General features: G+C 42.6%; 1 protein-coding gene across 6 annotated transcripts in view; it reads left to right on the forward strand.

Moving 5' to 3' along the window:
• Nucleotides 1-4,733: 4,733 nt before the first annotated feature.
• The window catches only part of FHIT (fragile histidine triad diadenosine triphosphatase), a 1,027,317-nt gene continuing 1,006,008 nt past the window's right edge, over nt 4,734-26,042 (forward strand). For 2 of the 6 annotated variants that reach the window (XM_081854046.1, XM_081854048.1), the window contains exon 1: nt 24,599-24,616. The gene's annotated coding sequence lies outside the window, so the exon portion shown is untranslated. Of the gene's footprint in view, nt 4,865-24,598; nt 24,617-26,042 lie in introns of those variants that run through there. The other 4 variants (XM_081854051.1, XM_081854049.1, XM_081854045.1 and 1 more) reach the window with 4 other exon arrangements.

Below are 26,042 nucleotides of genomic sequence, written 5' to 3' on the forward strand. Positions count from 1 at the left end.
TATCTTCGAGAACAATGTCCAACCATCTCATCCTCTGTCGTCCCCTTCTCCTTGTGCCCTCCATCTTTTCCAGCATCAGCGTCTTTTCTATGGAGTCTTCTCTTCTCATGAGGTGGCCAAAGTATTGGAGCCTCAGCTTCAGGATCTGTCCTTCCAGTGAGTACTCAGGGCTGATTTCCTTAAGAATGGAATCTTCTTGCAGTCCATGGGACTCTCAAGAGTCTCCTCCAGCACCATAATTCAAAAGCATCAATTCTTCGGCGATCAGCCAAGACCAGCTCTCACTTCCATACATCACAACTGGGAAAACCATAGCTTTAACTATACGGGCCTTTGTTGGCAAGGTGATGTCTCTGCTTTTTAAGATGCTGTGTGGCGAAGGCGCTTGAATAACTCAGAGAAGCTATGAGCTATGCCGTGCAGGGCCACCCAAGATGGACAGGTCATAGTGGAGAGTTTTGACCAAATGTGATCCACCTGGAGCAGGAACCGGCAAGCCACTCCAGTATCCCTGCCAAGAAAACTCCATGGACAAAGACAACGGGCATTGGGCATATATTTATTGAAATATTGGTAAAGGTAAAGGACCCCTGGATGGCCCAATAACAATTGCTGGAAGTGTAATGAATGTGAAGGAACCTTTTATCACCTTTGGTGGACCTGCCCAAAGATTAAGGCCTACTGGGAAATGATCTATAATGAAATTAAGAAAATCCTTAAGTGGACATTTGTAAAGAAACCGGAGGCTTTTCTCCTGGGCATGGTCGGCCAATTGGTACCAAAGAAAGATAGGACCTTTTTTATGTACGCAACAACAGCAGCAAGAATCCTTTTGGCGAAGTATTGGAAGACTGAAGAATTACCTACTCTGGAAGAATGGCAGACCAAGGTGACTGAATTTATGGGACTGGCAGAGATGACCGGCAGAATCCGTGACCAGAGGAAAGAGACAGTGGAGGAGGACTGGAAAAAACTTAAAATCTATCTTAAAAATTGTTGTAAAATTTCGGAATGTTAAGATGTCAGGGGATTGGACACAAAGAATTACAGCTATAAATCGAAATTTATAAAGCAGAAACTCTTTTTAAAGAGAATTAAATATAAAAATGGGATGAAGAATTGCTAAAAATTTTGAAATTTGGATGCAGTGAAGGGGAGGTTTGGGGAAGTCGCACTATGTTTGTTTGTTTTTTGTTTATGTTGTAAAATCAATAAAAATTATTATAAAAAAAAAAAAAAAGGACCCCTGGATGGTTAAGTCCAGTCAAAGATGACCATGGGGTGTGGCGCTCATCTCGCTTTTCAGGTCGAGAGAGCCGGCTTTCCAGCTTTCCAGGTCATGTGGCCAACATGACTAAACCTCTTCTGGTGCAACAAAACCCCGTGACTGAAGTCAGAGCGCACGGAAACACTGTTTACCTTCCTGCCACCTATTTATCTACTTGTGCTGGTGTGCTTTTGAACAGGTTGGCAGGAGCTGGGACAGAGCAACAGGAGCTCACTCCGTTGTGCGGATTCAAACCGCCAGCCTTTTGTTAAGTTGCCTTTTTTGTACTTGAAAGTGTTTGGTATTCCTTTCTGGGCCACTTTTCCTTTCGTTGGCCAAAAGGGTACATATGAGTGAAGAGTAACAATAATGAAATAACAGCAGGTCATTGGTGGCACCTGAAAGAACCACACAGCCTGTGACTGTTGTGGGAGCTCATTCCCCACTTTCCCTGGGACTACCTAAGAAATATCTGTGTGACCTAAGGAAAGGTAGAAGCCAGGATGTCCAGACAAGGAGAAAACCAAACCATCAAATCCCTTACAAGAACCACCAACAGTCTGCGGGAATTGTTGGGGGCAGGCCCCTTTCCCACCTTCCCTGTTTAAGAAAGATCTGTGTGACTTGAGGGAAGGCAGAAGCAAGGGAAGGCCAGGCTGCCATCCCCTCCAAACACAGCGGGACTTATTTCAAAGTAGGCACCCCTAGGATTACACTGTAATCCTTTATATTTTTGAAGGGGAGGGAGTGTATAGACCCCACTGAAAATGGCAGCAGTAATAATAATAATAATAATAATAATAATAATAATAATAATAATACCTTTATTGCCAATGTACAACCTGTGTACAATGAAATTAATAGCTAAGAAAGTGTTGTTATGAGTTTGTGGGTACCAGACTCCTCTACATTTCTGGGTCCAGCAGGGGGATCAGAATTTAATCGAGGCAAATGTTGAAATATAAGCCTGGTCAGTTTCCCGATGGGGTAATGGCCTGGGAGATGAGCCATTTAGAGAACAAAGGGAAGGTAATGAGCCATGAGGAAAGTCGAAGAGAGGAGGGCTCAGTGCCAGATGGCAAATGGGAGGGGCCCCTCCCTTAACTCAGAAAGAGTTAGATAAAGGGAGAGTTTAAAATAGTCAAGAGTTGAATTCGCTGACATCTCGTTGAATCCAGATCTGTGCCTATGGGAGAAGCAAAACCCTCTTGGGGTGTTAATTCTGCAGACCCCTCCACCCATAGGCTCAGGTTGTATATTTGTGTAAATAAACCATATATCCTAAAGACGCCACAGTCTCCACTATGCCTCATTTCCAAAAGGAAACCCAGACCGTAGGCAAGCCACCTGGAACCCCTGGAACAGTATATTCCTTCCAAAATCCCAGCTCTGCTTCTGTTCCAGAGAATCCTGTTGTGGTCTGTTGAATGTTGGGAACAGATTCTCTGTAAATATGCATCATATTTTGCTACGTGTGTTTGCATTTGTTTTCCTTGCTTAACAGCGGAGTACTAAATTTGTCTCCGGTAAACACACTCTTCCATTCTAGCAGCATCCCATCCCTTAATCTGCCTTTCTTGCAAATCTAGCTGTTATAAATTATGCAATATGTAACCTCTGGGGAGTGGGATGGGGGAAAAAAAGTTTTACAAAGTGAACATTCTGAAGAACATTATTGCAAAAATATAATATGATAACAAAAATAAAACCCAGTGTTGCTTGGCAGGTTAAGCAGAGGGACAACAGAGACGTTATTGTTCCATCCAGCAAATTGCAGTGAGCAGGGAGCTGTATGGATCTGCACCCCAAAATTCCTGTCACTGCAGTGGTTCCACCTGGCCTCTAAGGTTAGAATCAGTGCTTTTTTCTGGGATGCAGGGATACGCATACCCCTAAACATTTTGTGACTCTTTGTACTTTTGTCCATTTACTGTATTTATTTTTCCTGATTTGAACTATAAAATGGTGATTTTCTTGAGTCAAAATGAGAGTACCCCTAAACAGGGTTTTTTTTTTTTTGTTTTTTTTTTTAAGAAAAAGAGGACTGGTTAGAATCCTAAAACCTACATCTAGCTAAATAGGATTATGGTTGCTTTATAAGCAGGGTAGCTAAATGATTAAGAAAAATGAGAGAACTGTGTGGATCCTGGTTAGTCTGAATGATTTTAGTTCTTGTTCTCTTGTGTGTGCATGCCATGATGAAAGACTAACAGGTCTACTCAGAAGTAAGCTGCAGACCAGGAAAGAAAGGCTTCAGGCTTGTGGAATCTACTTTGTTTTTACTTGAAGCCTGAGATTTACCAACAGAAGCAAGGTGCAAAAATAAAAATAAATGCTTAGAATTAAAGAATTCTGAGCCAATGTTTTGTTTTTGTTTTTTTGAGTACCATAACTGAAGAGACCTCACAGGCCTCTCTCACACACAAATAATCCCTCCTATTCTACCTTCCCTGTTGGAATACACTAGTGTTGTTGACACTGCTTTCTAACAGCTTTGCTCTCCACACCACCTTCTTCCCCATGGAAAATAGCACTGGACTACATTGCAGGGAGCATTGTAAAAGTCTCCCAACCATGCCCTCCCTTGTGGATAATGCCAAGGGACTGTATGTGCCTTTGAATGACAGAACAATGTTTAAAAATGTACTATGTAATAACATTTATATCATTTATACGAACTTCTGTCTTTGGATTTGCATTTTCTAGGTAAGGGGAAGGTACAGGCCACTGTCCAATCACAGCTACAGTGATGGACATTTCAATTGTATTCTCTCCATAGGCTTCTGTCACTTCCACCCCATGAAAAGTGTGTGTGTGTGTTTGTGTGTTGTTCATGCATTTATATGTGTGTGATATGTGTGTCTCTGTGTGTGTGCATGTGAACAATAACCAGGAAGTATCTTCCGCAAACAATGGAGTCATCAATCTCCATTTGTAATACGTCCACTGGAGAGGCAGTGTTGCATAGCAGTTATTGAGTGCTAGACCAAGACTTGGGGCATCGGGCTCCTTTTCCTAACTTGACCATGAAGCTACCTGGCTGAACTTGGGCTAGTCAGTCTCTCCGCCTAACCAACCTCACAGGGTTGTTGTGAGAATAAAATGGAGGAAGGAGAACTATGAAAACCACCTTGAGCTCCTTGGGGAAAGGCGGGATATAAATGTAATAATAATAAAAAATGTTTTTTATAGTGATATCATGTTCACCACCAACAGAAAGGAGGGGAAATCACTGTTATATATATATATATATATTAGTCCAGCAGCACCTTAGAGGCCAACTAAGTTTGTTCTTGGTATAAGCTTTCGAGTGCATGCACACTTCTTTAGATACAATCAATCAATCAATCAATCAATTGCAGTTCTAACTTGGGGACAGACCAAGGAGGCAGCAGGCAAAAAGGCGCGCGAGGTTTTGCGCACGCGCATTGCCGAAGCAGCAAGAAAGGGTCGACGGTCGTTTTTTGGTTTTTTTCCTGGTCCTCTTCTAGCGTGAGTGCGCCTGCGCTGCCCCAAACGCGCGCCGCCGCTGTCTCTTTGCCAGCCCCCGCCTGACGTTTCCATGGCGCACGCGCAATAAGCTGCCAGAGAGTGAGCGTAAGTCTCCATTTTGTTTGCCGTCCTCTCTCTCTCTCCTCTCTAGCCGCCCCCCTCCCATCCCTCGCGCCTTGTGGACAACCGGGGCGGAGAGAGAAGGGGGTGGGCCCTATGTCGCGCCGCAGGAGCTCGCCCTCTGGGTCGGCGGGGATATTCGGGAGAGATGGGAGGGCTCATGGAGGGGCAGCCGGCCATTGCAAGCGAGCGAGCAAGGAGCCAGGCAGCCCGCTCGCTTCCAATATAAGTACTGTATATGCACCAGCAGGGTTAACAAAACGGGTGCTTTCCTCACCGCCCTTGCAGGGTTACTCGGAAGTAAGCCTTGCTGGGTTCGGCGGCACTTGTCCCCCAAGTGCGATGGCAGCCTTAGTTTAGCATTTCGTTATTCCCTGGGAGGGGAGTGGTGCATAATGATCCTGAACTGGGATCTGTGAACATCTGCACAAATAGCTTTACATTTTTCCACTCTGGATTAACTGACCAGCAATAAATAACGCCCCCCTCCCCCAGTACTGAGCTCTCCCTTTTTCCTTTGCAAAGGTTGCCTACCGCTGTTTGATCGTTCTGTGTCTAAAGAGTGGTTGCCTAAAATAATAATAATAATAATAATAATAATAATAATAATAATGAAGAATGTGGTCTCATGACTATACTTGCCCCCCTCTTCCCGACATGGTAAATGACACCTGCCACTTTTAAAGTTTTGGGCCACCTCCCCTTCCCTTGGGAGTGTGGCTCTTCAAAAGCCTGCTCATTTTACTTATTCTGCAGACTGCCCCAATTCTTCCCTGAAACAACAACAGCACCTCCTGTTTTTTAGTTGTCCTGGTTTAAAACACACATGGTTGCACCTTCTGGGTTTTTGCTTAATTAGAGATCGCCAAGTTCTGGTCATTCATGTGTTTAGTACAGTAGTGTGATTTGCAAATACAGTACATTATATAGTTAATCTATATATATATGTTAAGTATAGTTAATCTATAAGAAGGAAGTCCATGCCTCACCTGCTTGCTGGTAGCTGCTAGGTCTCTAATCAGATGACTGCAGGTGCACTCAGCTGCTCATAAAAACATGATTTGATTCCAAATCCTCACGTCTTTAGATTGCACTTGCTTTGGAAATGGATTTTGATGCTACAACTGTGCAACAATACTGAACGTAAAATATATAGAAAAGCTAAGTCCCTAAATTTAGTGCTTGCTACCAAAACGAAACCAACCTCTGTAGTACCCTCTTAGATAAATTAATTTGCTTCCCACCTTTTGGTGATGAAGGGCAACTGTGATCCACACCTGAATTTTTTTTTTTTTTGAGGTGTTCATAGAACGGGCAAAATGCATTTCAGGGAGTGAGTTGAGTTGTGTCCCACATGGTGGATTTCTGAAACAGAAATAATGGCATACATTATTTTAACTCTCCCATCCTGAATATATTTTCTTGTCAGTAATCCCTATTGACTTTCAAGTAATCATGCTTCAGATATTTTGAATTTCTAGTGTATGATAATGCTTATACTTTGTATATGAAATGTGCATTTCCTTCTAAGTAATGAGAAGGGTCCAACAATGGGGGGGGGGTGAGGCAGAGTGAGCTACTTGTCTTGGAGGGCACTTGCCTCTCTCTGCTCCTCTGGTCCCAACTATTACTCCCTTGCCTTCAAAATTATTCTTTTTTGGGAATTTGCAATTGAGTTCAGAGCACATGCTGTTGTTGTTGTTTAGTCATTTAGTCATGTCCGACTCTTCGTGACCCCATGGACCAGAGCACGCCAGGCACTTCTGTCTTCCACTGCCTCCCGCAGTTTGGTCAAACTCATGCTGGTAGCTTCGAGAACACTGTCCAACCATCTTGTCCTCTGTCATCCCCTTCTCCTTGTGCCCTCCATCTTTTCCAGCATCAGCGTCTTTTCTATGGAGTCTTCTCTTCTCATGAGGTGGCCAAAGTATTGGAGCCTCAGCTTCACAATCTGTCCTTCCAGTGAGCACTCAGGGCTGATTTCCTTAAGAATGGATATGTTTGATCTTCTTGCAGTCCATGGGACTCTCAAGAGTCTCCTCCAGCACCATAACTCAAAAGCATCAATTCTTTGGCGATCAGCCTTCTTTATGGTCCAGCTCTCACTTCCATACATCACTACTGGGAAGACCATGGCTTTAACTATACGGACCTTTGTTGGTAAGGTGATGTCTCTGCTTTTTTTTCTTAAAAAGCAGAGACATCAGAGCACATGTTCTTCAGCTTTCACAGCAGTTTTCCTGCCTCCTTTGAGGTATAAGGTCCCTGCTGTGACTGGCTGAGCGCCAGTGCCTGCGTGATGTTCTCAGTTGCAAGGAATATTCCTTATATTGGCATGAGGGTGCGTTTGTCCCCTCCGGTGTTTGACATGAGGAGGGGAAGTGGAGGTTCATTGTGACCCATTGCTCGGAAGTTATTTTCTTCCCCATCCTCTCCTTCCATTTGGGCCTCGCATTATTAGTATAGAGACAGTTGCATTTTCTACCTTCCTATTTTTCTTATTTGTCACATCCTGCGCTGTTGTGCTCAGATCTGATTGTTCTATCTTTGTCACTTTCTTAGCTGTCATGCTGCAAATTAGACAAAGAGACAGATGCCCAGGAGTGGGCTTCAGCAAGGAGGGAAGACGGTGTATAAAAGATGCGTTGGCTTCTCCAAACCAAAATTGGCTTGGAATGGGAGGAGGTAATTTTCATGGAGGGGGCAGAGGCAGCTTTTGTAGATATGTATTGATCCACACAGTGCAGATACCGGTTTTTTTGAGAAATACTCAAGACTGTGGGTCATTCTTTCCTTGCATGCTTAAAAGGAGACAGTTTCCACATATTCCTGTCCCCTGCTCCGGCAGCTTCTAGCTGCCATGTTGCTGGTGAGGGTCCCCCAAACCTCTGGATCAGATTTGCAGAGGGCACAAGGACTGTATGGGAAATAAGGAAGTGGCAAAAATTGCCATCCCCATTGCCACTTGCAGATATATTCCATGAGCTGACTTCTGCTCGTTAGAAATTAGGATCCAAGCCATTGTAATTTCCTTGAGTAGATCTGTTAGCACAGGCATAGGCAAACTCCGGCTCGCCAGATGTTTGGGACTACAATTCCCATCATCCCTAGCTAACAGGACCAGTGGTCAGGGATGATGGGAATTGTAGTCCCAAACATCTGGAGGGCTGGAGTTTGCCTGTGCCTGTGTTAGCAGGTGGGGTATAAATTATAATGGGACACAGTATAGAAATAATATAAATGGAATCATAAAACATAGTAGCTTATTATGTGTGTGTGCATGCAAAGTGGTTCTATATTGATTTATACCAAGTTCCCCATCTCTGTCTTAAGCAGTCAAACCACTATTATGTGCTTCGGACTGTGTGTACACCTCCAAAGTTGAGTCGCTTTGTTGTTGCTGCACAACGGTTGTGGAACTGTATAGTCTTCTTGGTAGTGTTAATTTGTAATTGGTCACAACATGAGGGCTTAAGTTGGAGCAGTGGTTCTTAGCCTTTAATCTACTGCCACCCACCAAAAATACATGACATCATCACTGAATCCCCTCTCTGCCCCTCCTGTCCCAAGTAAGCCTAAATAGATGGTCCTGTAATTCATCTTGGCCAACAGAATGCAGAGATGGCAGAGGCAAGGAAAAAGGAAATAATGAGGTGGTATTTTCTTGCACCCTGTACACAGAGAAGGGAAAAACCAGTTGCTGGAAACCGCAGAATGGGAGAGTGTCCGGTCCTGCTTGCAGGTTTTCCACAGGCATTTAGTTGTCCACTGTGAGAACAGGATGCTGGTCTAGATGAACTTTTGGTCTGATCCAGCAGGCTCTTCCATACTTAAAAAAGGGCCAGTCTTTATTTGAGCTTGATTGGCATTTTTCTGATAACTTGTTTCTCCTATTTCCATACTTAGTATCATTGTATATTGATGGATTATTTTTGTTTGTTTTGGTCTTTAGCCCCTAGCAGGAAGGGAGCAATCTTGTTTAATTCCTCTTCACCATGTGCAGCTAAGATATGAGATTTCATCCTAAAGGAGGTTTAATTCTCTTCTGCTAGCTGCCAGAAGCCATTTCAAGGGACTGCCTCAAATTCTTGATGTCTTCCATTTGTTCTCCCTTGAATGCTCCCCTCAAATTTATAGGTCACTACCTGGGGGAGCTTATGGCCTTGGTTAAGAATCACTGAGTTAGATCATTTTAAACCTTCCACTCAGATTCACTGACATTATGGCCTAGTTCACACATCATGGTAAGCCAAAATTTTGCAACTGCAAAAGTGTGCTGGCTCCCAGAGAAGAGCACGTGCCTGTTTTGCTTTTTCCTGGGCTTTTCTTAACCAAGATCTGTAGCCGAGAACATACTCCAGAGCCATTGTGTTTGTGCTAAGCTATGGTTTATTGTGGTGTAATGTGCAAAAGTGGCCCAGATGTATATTCTAGAATAAGATGTTCAGATTATAACATTAGAAAATTTATAGAGTATCTTTGCTACCTACTGATTTATTTGTTTACATACACTTCTTAAATGAGAATTGCACAGGGACAAATAGCCAGAAATCTGGAGGGAATAAGTGCCAAAAACTGAATGACAATGCTGACACATTTTGGCAGTGCTAGGTCATATTTTGAAATAGTTTTCCCTTGTTCTGTGTACAGTGTCAATTTTCCTTCCTCGGTAAATTAACAGTATCATTAGGCAAATGTTATATATATATATATATATATATATATATGAATGATTCTGACCTTGGTGTGACTTGTTTTAAATAACACATTAAATTACTAGATGTCTGCAACACTCATTCTGGGGATACAGTTAGGATGTATTGCAATTAGTTACAAAGAGAGCAGTACAATTAATTTGAAACATAACATTCCGAAGCACGCATTTATAAAGTTCAGGTGGAAGAATAATTGCTAACAATATGTCCTACCTCCAGGCAGATCTCCTAGTAAGTCATTTTCATATATTTGATGTTGGTGATTTAAATAAGACATTCTGAAATATGTGGTAGGATGTTGGTCACTTAAGTTTCAATTGAATCACTGAAATGTTTAATGGAAAAATTGCATTACGCATTTCACCTTTTTCCTCCCCCAGGGCAAGATGTCTGCAATGTCCAACAGATACTAGTTTCCTTGATTGCATAACCTGCTTTTCATATTCCTCTCCAATGCATTTTAAGATATTCAGAGCACCTTTAAATCTTCTTTGAATGACAGCTGAATGGTGCTCCTAATTTTAAAGTTACATTCTGTGCACTGTAAAGAGACAGAACATCTAAATTGCCTTTTTTCCTTAAAAAAAAAAAAAACACTGAATGGGAGATACGGAGTGCTCATGAAAGCTAAATGTAATTAACTTGTCAGTTCGCCCCTTCAATGCATGTACATGCAGCAAAATAGACATAAGAGTGATCACTGCACATCAAAATCTGTTCAAGGTTTTGATGTTTTTCCTATACAAAAAACCCCTTCTGTATGGGAAATACTGTACATAAGTTTTAAGTGGCCCTTCAGTATGAAGTACTGAGTCGCAGTTGGTTTGACCTGGCCCCGTTTGACCAGTATATTTTTTCCCCAGCAGATAAGAAATGACAGTTGGCCAGGGGAATACCCTGTGGAATATTATGATTTTTACTCCACATTAAACTTTGATATTGTGTTGAATGGAGATTCAAAAGTAATTAGATTTAATTAAATTACTTAATCAACTCTCTTAAAAAATGGGAATGGTAATTTTAATTCGTTTAAATCTTATGCAAGCCCTGAATGAATAGACAGCAGTTCTGGAGAACTGTAGACCCTAGAAATGGTTACAAATTTCTAAATGAATCACTGGTTAAGGAGCAAACATCTGTCAAGTGCATCTAATTGAATGTAGACATTCAGAGACAAATGGGTTGTATTCTTGTGGCAGTGTGTAAGAATTAACATGCATAAATCTCAAGAGCTCTTATTTTCCAGAATTTGGAAAGTAATCTTGCCAGTTTCACTGACTTTATTGACACAGCTAATTATGTTGTCACATAGCTAGTGTTTCATTTATATTACTGTGGAAATGAAAAGTATGCTTTGAAAGCATTTTAGATAGTTACTGATTATATGTATTTGCACGTTTATGATAGCTTTCAACCCTGCCTCTCTTGATTTCATGTTTCTGCGTGGAGCTGCAGCTTAAGAGCACAGGGATCGCCCAAGAGTTTATCTAGCTGAGCATTCCCTAAGAGTTGGCCGCCATATGTCACAAGGAGAGTCACAAGCTGGGCTTGATATTGATGGCCATCCCTGTTGTTCGTACTTAACATCTGGTAATCAATCATAGTTAATGCAACTCTGGCTGCCCCAGCTAGCAGCCCCTAACAGATGTGTTCTCTGTGTTTCATCTGATTATTTTAAACAAGCATTTTAAACTAGTACCCACCACAAAGTTCATGTGGCTATTCGTTCCATAGATTAATTGTGTGTTTTGAGAAATTCCTTGGTCTCAAATCCATTTACGCACAATTGTCAAGGGACGACAAGTTGTTCTAAATTGTTTTTAATGTTGTCACCCATCTTGGGACCTTAGTAGTCAATCAGTCAATCAACAGGGTTTTTATATTTTGAAAGGAAATGAAAAATTTCTTTCTTAAATTGTCTCCTCCCACCCTAATTACACTTTTTTTTTGGGGGGGGGGTTGGTATTATTATTTTTTTGCTATCCTGACACTTCTTCCCTATCTTGCAAGAAAGCTGGTTTTTATTTAAGCTGGTTCAGCTTTTCTTTATAAGGAAGATAATGTATCTACCTCACCATTTTCATTGATCTTTTGTCCGCCACATTTTTCTGGAGGTGAAGTGATCTGAACTGTGGATGCCTCAGAGACTGATCAAGCAACCTTCTGTTGCTTAATAATTACTATTATCCCCTTTCACTGCCACAGCACATTTCAGGCAAGTATGTTCATGACAGTGCATTGAAACTGAACACTTAAAATTGGGGGTCGCCATTAGGAAAATAACTTGAGGAAACAGATCTTTGGACTAAGGGGAAATTTACACCTTAAGTTGAAATTTATAGGTGCAGCTCCTGAGGATCTATCTAGGAAGTGAATCTTGAATTTTTGAACTGCTGTGGCAGTTAGAGCAATCACTCCTGAAGACTTTCTCCAATGGGCCACCAGTGCTTGATGGGCTGGGGGGGGGGGTTATCCTCATATGAAATTTGTACAGCATCACTTCTATAGTTTTACTTCATTCTTCCAGGGAAAATATATTTTACCTCAAGACAAGTTCATCAGATAGGGATGAAAACCCTTTTGTATTCCATTATATCTTCAACACTTCCCCTGTTGTGATCCATACATCATTTTTTTTAAAACTCCCAGGGAGTTAGATACCAGGGCATTATTAGTTTATATTGATTGTTGAAGAAATGTATATCTGGCGATAATGATTTACCATTCAGTTGTTAAGTAATTCCTCTGTGTATCCAATCCTCAACTGGTCTACTGTTATCCTTCCCCCACATTTTTTTCTTATATGGTATACACAACCGATCAGTTATTAAATTTATAACCTGCCATAATTCAAACCATTTAAAGGTATCTAAAAACATGTAAATTTAATAACAAATGGGAATCCTTTAGGTCTTTTCTGTGATGTAGTTCATACCTCATGCCTAGGACTGTCCCACGCATGTGGCTCAGTGAGGTGCTGTAGATATGGAGGCCCCAGGAGTACACCACTCCTTGCCTCCTGTGTTTGTCGCCCGCTGCCGCCTCAACCATGCTCCTGCCCCCCTGTTCTTCTCCAGCCTCTTTTTTTCCTCCCCACCACCTTCAGTGCTTCCCTGGGCCGCCTCTAGTCACCTCAGGCAGTGATGGTGGGAGCAGAGGACACCCCCCTGGCATTTTCTGTTTCACTTCATGTGGCAAAATGTCCTGGGCCGGCCTTGTTCATACCATGTATCCAACTAAGTTCTACTTAGAGTAGATGCATTGAAATTGGTGAATCTAAGTTAGGCATGCCTAGTAGCGTCAGTAGGTCTACTCTGAATTATTCTTTCAGTGATGATAAATGGGGCTTTTGGGTGTGTTTTTTTACTACAATATTGTTTTTGATATTGAAGAAAGTGATGTGTCATGTCTGAAGTCCAAGAGCTTTCTTAAGTTGCTCAAAAAGATGGACACCAGGAACAAACGACGAAAGCGGCAAGGAGTGGAATTAAAGAGGCGAGGTAAAGGCATAAATGCAAGTACTATGAATGCAGTAAGATAAACTTCAGCTTCCTTACAAATGAGGATTAATGGGATTGAGCCAACTGCTACGTGGAAAAATTGTTTGGAGAGTGCTTTTCAGTAGGAGAGGGGGAATATTGCATCTCAGATGCTCTGAGGAGTCTTTAAATGGGGAAGCCTTTAATGAGAACAGGAGACATTTTGGTAGCTGAAGGTGGTGAAGATGGAGGTGCCAAATCACCATGAAGGAGGGAAGGCCTTGGGGAAAGGGCAAAGAAATAGGATAGGACAAGGCTGCGGAGGCAAGCTGGTGTTTGATTGGGAAAGACTGGGACAAAAGCAATGTAAGGAATTGAAGGATTGTGTCCCTTGCTGTGTGCAAGAAGAGGTGAATGATTATGACAGCAGAGTTCTGTATAATGTTGAGAAAGTGGAACAGGATATACCAGAAGGAAGCCTCAAGTATAATTCCGAATGTCTCACAGATAACTTGTTAATGAAAGCAAGAACTCTTTCTTATGCTTGTTGAATTCTCACTACACTAATCTGTATTAAGTTCTCTTCTAGATCTATTTATTGTGTTATCTGAAATCCTGGCTATGCTTTTATCATTCAGAGGTCCAGTTTATTTATAGTATTGCATATGTCTGGCAGCGATGTGTCATTTGCATACGATGCTATTTTTACCATTTTTTACCCTGCTCTTGTACTTTATATTCCTAGCTTCATTGTGAATCAATGCTGCTAACATTTCATTATACAGAATTAGAAACACTGGGACATCTTTCCTGGATATCTCTGCCTTGCAAAACTTCATGAGATAATAATAATCTGTTAGCAGTTGACTCTCAACTGCAGACTTTTCTGTTTCACTCAGGTATTCCACTGTGGCCTCCGGAGAGCAATCTTCAAAGGCAGGAGCTATTTGCACTGAGTATACACACACACTCACATGTGGTTTTGGAGATTACTGAAGCTAGGTGGAGTATTCTCCGGAGGTTCTTCACACTGACTTTGACTGCTCTGTTAACCCATGGAACAGCAAGTTGGTAAGGGAATCGATATAGATGCCTCCAGGTCTGTTCTCCTTCCTCTTCCTTCTGCACATCCCCTTGTGGTTCATGAAGGACCTAAGGTGGATGAAGCATGAAAAATGGGGGAAACAGCTGGAAAATGGCTTGTTGAATCTGGGTTGTTTCTGCTTTAAGAATGAGCCAGTTATGAGTTTGCAACTTGCTTGAATTAGTTGTGATCTGCATTTGTTCTCATGTGCAATCTTAGGCTTAACATAGGGGGAGAAGTTGTCAATCTATTGCCACTTTCTGCCATCATTCTACAAATATCCCCTATAAGTGCAGTCTATTATAGAAAAAGCTACAGAGACCGTCAGTAATAAATAAATATTTTCACAGTTTCTTTTAAAGCACATTATGATGCACTTTTTATACGAAAGCATCACTTTTTTTTAGTCGTCCATTTGTATCAATTTATATAAAAGTGGTGCTGATTCTGGTGTGTCATCACAAAAGGATACAAATACCTTGTTCTCTCAGCGAAAGTTGATCTGCACGTTGTATCATTCATTACCTTGTTTTTACTGTTGTAAAATATGCATGATGATATCTGGAGGATATTTACTCGGAAGTAAGACCCACAGAGTTCATTGAGACTACCTAGTAAGTGTATGTATGCATGGTTGCAGCCCTAGGCAAATTAAGAAGTGGTGATGAGATGCAGTGATCATTTCTCACAATGTTTATGTTGGGAAACGCTGAGGAAATCTGCCTTACCTTGCAAACCTGAGCAACCTCCCTTCACCTTCTGGAAATCATAAATGCGCTATGCAAGCTACAAAGCCCTGAAAACGGATTACAGCATTTGCAGAACCAGCTTAGTTTCAGTGAATGTGGTTTAATATGTCTGCTTTAAATACAAATATTCTCTGTGTTGTAGAAGAGGCTTGTGGATATCCACTTGTCTGGTTGCCTGTGGGAAGTAAGAAGTTGAGTGTGTGTGTGTGTGTGTGTGTGTGTGTGTGTAGGAATGGAGGAAGGGGGTGCGGTGGGGGTGGGCTGCCCCAGGTGTCACCACTGAGGGGGAGCGACAAAATTCCAGGCGGCACTCACCGCAGGCCTGCAGCGCACCCAAGCCACACGTCTCTCCTGGAAGAGACATGGTGGCTTGGGCACGCACAGGCTCCATGCTGCCCAAACGGTCCGCCCACTGCCTCCCCCCCCAGCTGTAGGGCAGCTGAGTGGGAGGAGGCAGGCAAACTCCGGAGGCTCCATGGTGCGCCCTGCCATCACCCCACCCCTATGGGTGGCTCACCCTGCCCTTGTCCCTGGGCGTGCTGCCCCAGGCGCCTGAGCGGCTTCCTCCGCCGCTATGTGTTGAAAAATGTTGGCCCATGAGGAACAAAAGTCCACAATACATACTAGAGCAGTACAGTGGTACCTCAGGTTAAGTACTTAATTCGTTCCAGAGGTCCGTACTTAACCTGAAACTGTTCTTAACCTGAAGCACCACTTTAGCTAACGGGGCCTCCTGTTGCTGCTGCGCCGTCGGAGCACGATTTCTGTTCTCATCCTGAGGCAAAGTTCTTAACCTGAAGCACTATTTCTGGGTTAGCGGAGTCTGTAACCTGAAGTGTATGTAACCTGAAGCGTATGTAACCCGAGGTACCACTGTACCTTTATTAGGCCAACCCAAATGTTACAAAGTAGTATGCAGCGTTTGGTATTCTCTGTAACTTCTTGTCAGGAAGATTGTAAACAGCAAGGGGGTGGAGATGGGAAGAAAAGTTGGATGTTGAATCCCTGGAGTCTGTACTTAGTAACATCAGCTGCAGTGTGGGATCATAGAATCATAGAATCATAGAATCATAGAGTTGGAAGAGACCACAAGGGCCATCGAGTCCAACCCCCTGCCAAGCAGGAAACACCATCAGAGCACTCCTGACATATGGTTGTCAAGCCTCTGCTTAAAGACCTCCAAAGAAGGAGACTCCACCACACTCCTTGGCAGCAAATTCCACTGTCAAACAGCTCTCACTGTCAGGAAGTTCTTCCTAATGTTTAGGTGGAATCTTCTTTCTTGTAGTTTGGAACCATTGCTCCGTGTCCGCTTCTCTGGAGCAGCAGAAAACAACCTTTCTCCCTCCTCTAGGTGACATCCTTTTATATATTTGAACATGGCTATCATATCACCCCTTAACCTCCTCTTCTCCAGGCTAAACATGCCCAGCTCCCTTAGCCGTTCCTCATAAGGCATCGTTTCCAGGCCTTTGACCATTTTGGTTGCCCTCCTCTGGACACGTTCCAGTTTGTCAGTGTCCTTCTTGAACTGTGGTGCCCAGAACTGGACACAGTACTCCAGGTGAGGTCTGACCAGAGCAGAATAGAGTGGCACTATTACTTCCCTTGATCTAGATGCCATACTCCTATTGATGCAGCCCAGAATTGCATTGGCTTTTTTAGCTGCCGCGTCACACTGTTGGCTCATGTCAAGTTTGTGGTCAACCAAGACTCCTAGATCCTTTCCACATGTACTGCTCTCAAGCCAGGTGTCACCCATCTTGTATTTGTGCCTCTCATTTTTTTTGCCCAAGTGCAATACTTTACATTTCTCCCTGTTAAAATTCATCTTGTTTGTTTTGGCCCAGTTCTCTAATCTGTCAAGGTCGTTTTGAAGTGTGATCCTGTCCTCTGGGGTGTTAGCCACCCCTCCCAGTTTGGTGTCATCTGCAAATTTGATCAGGATGCCCTTGAGTCCATCATCCAAGTCGTTGATAAAGATGTTGAATAAGACGGGGCCCAAGACAGAACCCTGTGGCACCCCACTAGTCACTCCAGACATCCCACTAGGTACCAGACAGTCGCATGAGGCTGTTACGTACTATTATAGAACGTACATCCAGGCGTCCTTTGTGAACTGTTCCATTGTTTAAAGTGTGTCAGCTTCCACTTACAGCAGATTTCCATTCCAAAGAGCTGCAGGCAAATCCGAGGAACTATATACCTCTGCAAATGGAACCTGCTTTGCTGTAGTGCGAAAGCAAACTTCTTGGTCAGCCTGAACCTAGGCACGTTCACTTCAAAAGCTGAAGTTTGAACTAAAAGTTCAGTGGGCCTTAAGAATAAAAGTGTGTGTCTGAATGTGTTCACATTACCGCCTTAGAGCACAGTGAAGGGTTGTTGGTTTTTGGTGCATTTCACAGCTCCTTCCCCTCTAGCTGTTCACATCAACACAACTTTATTAGTGTCGGGTTCGTTTCTGTTTGTGTACACACCAGTGGGTGTTCACGGGGCAGGGATGTCTTCACCTTCTGTAAAGGGGTTCAGGCCTCGGCCGGAGACAAACTGGGAATGGCTTAAGGACTCCCGATCGATGTGAAGCTGGTTTGAGAAACAATGCATTACAACAAAATACGGGATGCATATACATTTTAGATAACGTTGTTTAAGCACAGATTAAAAACCCAGCCCTGGAAATGGAGCGAGTGCATGGTAAACAGAAGTGTGAATAGAGCCGAGGACTGCAGCTTTTGTTAAAGCTGGCTAAAATCCGATATACAGTTACCTGGTTGTAAGCGCTACTGAACACAAGCTTCTGAATGGATAGGATTGTGCTGTTAATTGCTTCATGTGCTGTTTAGCTTTCAGAGTTCACTAAGAAAGCTCTTGCCTGGAATTATTGATATATCTTGCTAGAAGGTCCACAGCGGATAGGATTGGGGCCTTGGCGGGGTAGGGGATGACCTGGGTCATCTATTGCAACCTTTCTCTTCAAGCAGGATTACCCTGCCGCTTTGCAAGTGATAACCTTGTATATACATGAAAGGATTTGCTGTTTTATGTTGCTGTAAACTCATGTTCCATTTGTCATCTGCTGTCTTCCAAATCCTCTTCTGCATATTCATTACATAGTCTGGGTTTGTTTGGTTTTTTTTTTTTTTGTATTCTGCCAGGCACTTGGGAATTTTTCTTCTAAATACTGTAGATAATACCGCACAGTAAGATAAATAAACTGGGTTGCTTCCAGTATTTAGTCATTTTAAAGGAAAGCTTAAGTTTCCCAATCAGCCTTCTCGGTAGCCTCATATTTCTTTTTCGCAGCTGAAATGTCATCTTGGCTATGAGTCCTGGAACACTTGCTCCCTGCCTTGCTTGCCTTTTCCACCTGGCTTGAGTGGGCAGGGCCCTGACTGACGCCAGCTACAAAAGCCAAGGCTACGGAACAGGCTTTTGGAATGATGCATTGTTTAGGGGTTTTTGTTGGGACAGGGGTTGTTGCTCTTGGTTTTTTGTTACAGATAGGTAGCCGTGTTGGTCTGCCATAGTCAAAACAAAACAAATTCCTTCCAGTAGCACCTTAAAGACCAACTAAGTCAGTTCTTGGTATGAGCTTTCGTGTGCATGCACACTTCTTCAGATACCATGGTATCTGAAGAAGTGTGCATGCACACGAAAGCTCATACCAAGAACTGACTTAGTTGGTCTTTAAGGTGCTACTGGAAGGAATTTGTTTTGTTTTGGTTTTTTGTATCTATTTTAGATCTTGTTGTGATTTATGTGGAAATTGTTTGGTTGTGTATTTTTAAATGTTTTATTTATTTATAACTTCTTTTGTTATGTTGTAGATATGTATTTTTTATGTTGTAAGCTGCCTTGAGCATGGTTTGAATTGTGGAAAGGGGACATACATATAAAATGATATATGTATATATGCATGCATGCATGCATGTATGTATGTATGTATGTATGTAGAGCCACCATGTAGGAAGTGGCCAATTGTGCAAGTGATGGGTGGGTTATCCTTTGGTCAACTCAGTGTTTTGTGGGAAAGATTCAATTGCATACCACAAATTTAGGTTTGCGCAATTAAAATGAATTAAAATAGTCTGTTGCTCTGGCACAACACTTCCACCTAAAAAACAAACCCAAAACTTTTTGTAGTTAGGGAAGTGACAGGGAAATACACCAAAAATGAGGAATAAACTATTGATTATCACGAAAACATATAGCCATGCAAACAAATCAAGGTGAAATCGGAATGAAAGCTCATTGTCATATAACTATCCCGCAAATAGGACTAAGTGTTCAGTATAAATTAGACATTGTGTAACCTCACATAAGCTTCATGCATGGAAATAATGTTGAATGTGCAATAAACAGGCCATCTGGAGGAGCCTCTTTTAAGTAGATCAGGTTTATAAAAAATGAAATCACACTTTGGACCTTAGGAATTGTGTTCAGTGCTGCACAAGTGCTTTGTGTTCTTTGGAAGAACAATGGGGTATATGTGAAACTGAGTTTGTGCAGTGGTGGTTCTCTTGTTTGGGACTTCAGTGATCATGCAGATATGAGTCTTCTCTTATTTCCCATAATCATTTATGCTATCTTCATTTGCCACCATGAAGTGTTGAAAAAAAGGTACCGAAAGCAACAAGCTCCTGAAATATGGCTAATGATCTTTGGCTACTGAGACGCTCCAATTCCTGGGGTAAAGAGCTGATTTTTGCAGGGTTAGGGATTAGCCTCATAAAAGCTTGTTTACAAACCATGTTAGACTGAAGCGGAAGTGGTTCCAGGGTCAAAACCTTGTAGCAGACCTTCAAACCAGGCCCATGAAGATCAGGCTCTTGAGTTGGTACAGGAAATTCATGGGTGAGCTATACTTGGGATACACAATAAACTGTCATTAAAGTGTGCATTACTTTGCCCCAATTCCCTTCACCAATACCCTCAATCACCTGTTCCCTCTGGTTCTTTGTGCGCCACTGTAGCTTTCAGTTCTCCACCAGAGCTTTCCAAACTGTGTGTCGTGATGACTGCTCCCAGTGCTCTTCCAGGGGCTGGAAAGGGGTTAGTTTAACCTCTGGTTTGCTAGTAAAACCGAATTACTGTGTTGCGAAAGGATGCGTGTCTAAAAAGTGTGTCACCAACATGAAAAGTTTGGAAAGCTCTGACCTAGGCCTTTTCCCCACATTCCACTGCTTGCCCTCCCAAAATAGCTTTGAAAGAAAGCAGCACCCCTGAAATCCAAGCCTGCCTTCTGCCTGATCAAAGGCCGCCACCACCTACTCTATGCCCTTCCCCTTTGGCTACAAATGCTGGCAGGTTGCAAATTCCATTCTCTCTACACACCTTGAACACCCTCATTGCTAATTTAAATGTCATGGGACGGGAGCGAGGGGCAAGGAAAACGTAAATGCATGTGATGCTTCAGCCTCACTGTCCCAAATAAGGTTCTGGCTTGGATGATGATTAATAATAATAATAATAATAATAATAATAATAAGAGAGCCAGTGTGGTGTAGTGGTTAAGAGCGATAGACTCGTAATCTGGTGACCCGGGTTCGCGTTTCCGCTCCTCCACATGCAGCTGCTGGGTGACCTTGGGCCAGTCACACTTCTCTGAAGTCTCTCAGCCCCACTCACCTCACAGAGTGTTTGTTGTGGGGGAGGAAGGGAAAGGAGAATGTTAGCCGCTTTGAGACTCCTTCGGGTAGTGATAAAGCGGGATATCAAATCCAAACTCTTCTTCTTCTAATAATAATAATAATAAATTGAATTTATATTTATTAAATTTGTGTAGAGAGGTGTAGTGGGCTGCACTAGGGACTCCAAAGGAACTCCAGGCATAATTGTTTGACCATCCTGTTTCATAACATCAGCACCAAACTAGCACCAAACTCTGGCAGAGGTGTTGGTGTGTGGGGCACCAGATTTGTGGGTTCATAGTTTATGGAGCTACATGCCTTTGGAAAATGTGGTGATGGAGGTAATACAGACCTACAGCACTGGCTGCTCTTTTTCTTATGCCCACACCATTTCCTCGCTCGGTCTCAAGAATTTGCATCGCTTTTGGAAAGCAAATGAAAAACTGCAGCATCAAAGCAGAAATGTGGGTCACAAGCATCATATGAGAGCAGAGCACTTTGAGAAGTAACAGACTAGAGGACATTTCTTTGGCTTTCTTCTAACCTAGCTTATACTCCTGAAGACATTTCTCATTGAAATGCTTGACTTTCTTCTCCCACCCCCTAACTTTACCCCCCCCCCTCAGGTGAACGTGCTCTGTCGTTTCTCTGTTATCAGGGTTATGTGCAAACTTTGCTCCCAGCGCTGTGACTAAGTAGATCATGATCATCTTAATGTTCGTATCTGGCTCTGCACACATATATTTTGCAAAGTAATGTTGGCATTGCAGCACCGTTAGCAGCCTTCCTGTAAAAATTAATGATACATTGTCATGCATGGCTAGACCAAACAGTCAGTATTGATTCTTGTTTGCAGGTTGTCAGGTGATTTTATGAAGAGGTTTTAATAGCTGCACATTGCTTATGCTGTTTTAAAGCAATTACCAATTAACAGGCTGAATGGCCAGTACCATTGGAAAGCATTCTGTTTTCTAATATATTTGTATGGGGCCAAGATAAAGAAGTCAAATGAAAACATGGGCCACTGAGTTTTGGTTTATTTAAAGGGAATGCTACTTTTGTAGTAGTACAGTCATACCTTGGTTGTCAAACGCCCTGGAACTCTTACAGTTACAGATAGGTAGCCGTGTTGGTCTGCCATAGTCAAAACAAAACAAATTCCTTCCAGTAGCACCTTAAAGACCAACTAAGTCAGTTCTTGGTATGAGCTTTCGTGTGCATGCACACTTCTTCAGATACACTGAAACAGAAGTTTCCAGACCCTTCTATATAGTGAGAAGGTGGGGAGGGGTATTACTCAGAAGGGTGGTGGGAATGGGTGATTGGCAGATAGCTGTGATGAGCCTATTGCAGTCGTTAAGAGTCGTCAACAGGCTCATCACAGCTATCTGCCAATCACCCATTCCCACCACCCTTCTGAGTAATACCCCTCCCCACCTTCTCACTATATAGAAGGGTCTGGAAACTTCTGTTTCAGTGTATCTGAAGAAGTGTGCATGCACACGAAAGCTCATACCAAGAACTGACTTAGTTGGTCTTTAAGGTGCTACTGGAAGGAATTTGTTTTGCTGGAACTCTTACGTTTTGGCTCCTGAACATTGCAAACCTGGAAGTGATTGTTCTAGTTTGTGGACATTCTTTTGGAAGCCGAACGTCCCTACGGGGCTTCTGATTGGCTGCAGGAGCTTCCTGCAGCCAATCAGAAGCTGCGCTTTGGTTTTTGAAAGTTTTGGAAGTCAAACGGACTTCTGGAACAGATTCCATTCAGCTTTCAAAGTACAACTGTATCTAAAAAGAAGCTTCCTCACTAGTGATGCTTTTGTTTTGTTTATAGCTTGAAGGAAGAGGAAAAGGGGGCTATTGGAGGGCTGGGGGCTGTGATGAACTGATTTGAGGAGTTGGGCTTCATCTTCTGGCCCATTCAGAACACAAGGATAAGTTGGATGGGAGGGACACTGGAGGAAGTGGTCCTGAGCAACTTCCTGTGCCTAATCAGGAACAATTTATGCTTTGACAACTGCAGGACTAAGCAGCAGAAAGGTCGTCTCTGTGTTTATGAAACAGTTCGGAACGGTTATGTGCCTTCCGGATCAGAGACAGAAATCTGGCTTTGTGTTCAACTGGTGGATAAAAAGCAAAACAAAAAGTTACCCCCTGACCACTTGTTTATATATGGGATGGAAATATTTTTGGGTGGGATTCACCTAATGAACCCCATCCGTGAAAGGCCTGCACAAGGACTTATGCTTGCACAAATGGGCTTTCCTGAATTGGCTCTTGGGAATTGGGAGAGCTCCTGGAGCAGCACATGGTGGGATGCGGGGGTGGGAAGTGTTCCATCTGGCCAGATAAAATCTTAAGGTAAATATCCAAAGGTGTGTATTCCTTCCTAGTATCCTGGATTCACTTACTTGATTCTTATCTTTGCTTTGTTATCTAACTCATCAAAATCAATAGCTTCGTCACTTGTCTAGCTAAACAGTTGTAAGCCAGTGAAGAACCAGCTTTCTTTATTGTTCGTTACCTCTAAAATATTTTTAATGATTCCTAGCTAATTAATAATGAATAATTTTACATCTTTAAACAAACGCTACTAACATGTTAGGATGTATATTCTTAGGCTGTTTTCTTTTATTAATCAAATCATTCTTCCCCTCCACCCCTAGAACCACTGATAATTTAAAGTTAGGTACTTGGTAAAGCAAGAATATTACTGAGTTAGTGGTAGACAGTTGCTGAGAATTTAAGAGTACATCCCAAGACAGAGGGCTTGCTTTATTTGTAATGGGAAACTATGATTTGATCAAGTTTGTTCTTGTTTCCTGTATTTTGACATACAGTTAGCCCACAATTTATGTGGTGGTTACATTCAAAGGGATTGTGCCTAAAGCCATATAATTATAGACTTGGTAAGGACCATGAGGGTCATCTAGTCCAACCCCTAACTATGCAGAAATCTAAACTAAAACAAACATGACAGATGGCCATCCAACCTCTGCTTAAAAGCCTCCAAGGAAGGAGAGTCCACCACCTTCCAAGGGAGCCCATTCCACTGTTGAACAGCTCTTACCATCAAAAGGTTCTTCCTATCACATCTCTTCTCTTTTCCTGGCTAAACATATCCATTTCCCTCAACTGTTCCTCATAAAGTTGTTTTCCAGATTCTTGATCATCTTGCTTGCCCAGCTCTGCACACATTCCAGCTTGTCAATATCCTTCTTAAATTGTGGGGCCCATAACTGGACACGGTACTCCTGGTGGGGTCTGACCAAGGCAGAATAGAGTGGGACTGTTACCTCCCTTGATCTGAATGCTACTGTTGATGCATCCTAGAACAGCATTGGCTTATTTTCTACTTCTGCATCACACTGTGGATTCATTTAAGCTTGTGGTCTACTAAGACGCCCTTACTCCTTTTCACATGTACTACTGGCAAACCAGATGTCCCCCATCTTATACTTGTGCAGCTGGTTCTTCCTGCCTAAGTGTAGAAAACTTACCTTTCCCCTTATTGAAATTCATTTTGTTTGTTTTGCCAATGAGTTTTCCAGTGAGTTAATCCCAATTCTGTCTTCAGCAGCATTAGCAACCTCTCCCAGTTTGGTGTCACCTGCAAATTTGATGAACAGTCCCACAATTCCTTAGTCCAATTTGTTTATATATACATTCAACAACAACAGACCCAGGCAGAACCCTGCAGCACCCACCTTGTCACTTTTTTTCAGATGATGAGGAACCGGTAGTGAGCACATTTTAGGCTCAGTAAGTCCACCAGCTACAAATCCACCTAACAGTTCCTTATCCAGCCTACATTTTACCAGCTTCCCTGCAAGAATATCATGGGGGACTTTGTCCAAAGCCTTACTGAAATCGAGATACACTTCTACAGAATGAGATTCTTCTGGCATGCCTTGTTTTTGAGAAACCCATAATGGGTCTTAGTAATCACAGCATCCTCTCTTAAGTGCTCACAGAATGACCGTTTAATTATCTATTCTAGAACTTTTCCTGATATCGACGTCAAACTGACCAGTCGGTACATACGGGAACTTCTTGGAGACTTGTGAGATTGACCACATGGTATAAAAAAGTCTGGCAATTAGTGCTGATGGAAAAAGTAACTTATAAACTAAAAATATCATGGGGAATGAAGCAAAAAGACACATTTCTGATGGATTGGCATACCTTATTCCAGGCATCCCCAAACTCGGCCGTCCAGATGTTTTGGGACTACAACTCCCATCATCCCTAGCTAACAGTAGTCAGGGATGATGGGAATTGTCCCAAAACACCTGGAGGGCTGAGGTTGGGGATGCATGCCTTAAAATATGTTGGGGGGGGTAGGTAAGCTCCGGCCCTCAACATTGATCACATGACCTGGTGTGCGCACACCATTTGAATGGCAATGCCCACCAACTTGGAGAGGGGCACCCCACTCAAATATTTATGGGGGGGGGAGCTGAAGGGACCTTGGCCCCTAGGATTTGGATCCTATGGTGCAGTGCAAAAGTGAAGACTGGGGAACCTACACCACGTTATAAAAATATTGGTTGCTGTGTTTGCCTGTGGTAACTGCAACTGCTACACAACCAGAATATGACAATTTAAGGGATGCAAATCCTGATGTTATCTGACTTTACATCTTTGGAAAGGGTGGGTGCATTTTGTTCTAATACAGTGGACACACGGGTTGCGAATGTGATCCGTGTGGGATGCACGTACGCAACCTGCAGCAGCGCTTCTGTCCAAATGCGGGTTGCGATTCGGTGCTTCTTCGCATGCGCAAAGCGCAATTTAGTGCTTCTGAGCATGCGCGACCACCAAAACCCGGAAATAACCCGTTCCGGTATTTCCGGGTTTCAGTGGTCCGCAACCCAAAAAAATGCAACCTGAAGCACCTGTAACCCGAGGTATGATTGTACTGTTTTTTGTTTGTAATATAGGAAAATGTTCAGCAACAGTTGTAATGAGCAATGCACCTTGATAATGGATGTTCCCTCACCTCCGAAGCTTGTTTTTCAGAGGCTTCATAATACTGTGCTGTATTACGATAATAATAATAAAAATGTTAAGAGTCCTGGGTCCAGGCTTTCGCAAAATGATTCCCAATTGTGTCCTAAAAATACGTGATTTTAACTCATCTTTAAGAGCTACTGATGGGATGCCAGGTGTAGCTGTTTCCTTTGTGCCCAAGACTCTTATGGATAACCCCATTTCTGTTTTCGTTGGCACTGCCTTGGAGGCGAGTAGGAATGAAAGAAGAGGGGTCGGTATTTAAAGTTCAAATATAGGACAGGTGCAGGTATAGCTCTGAAAATAAAGGCTTTCATCCAACTTCGTGTTACTTCGTAATAGGTTGAACATTTCATAAAATGGCTTATTTCGCTTGCTCCACAATTTAAAGTGGGCCAAAAGCTACTGCCATTCTCTTAAAAAAAAATAAAAAAAATTTACAAGCTGGTGAAAATTGCTGGAATGAAGAAACGTACAATATATAAAAATTGAA

Source organism: Podarcis erhardii, assembly GCF_964252035.2.
Source record: "Podarcis erhardii genome assembly, chromosome: 2".
Taxonomy (NCBI): domain Eukaryota; kingdom Metazoa; phylum Chordata; class Lepidosauria; order Squamata; family Lacertidae; genus Podarcis; species Podarcis erhardii.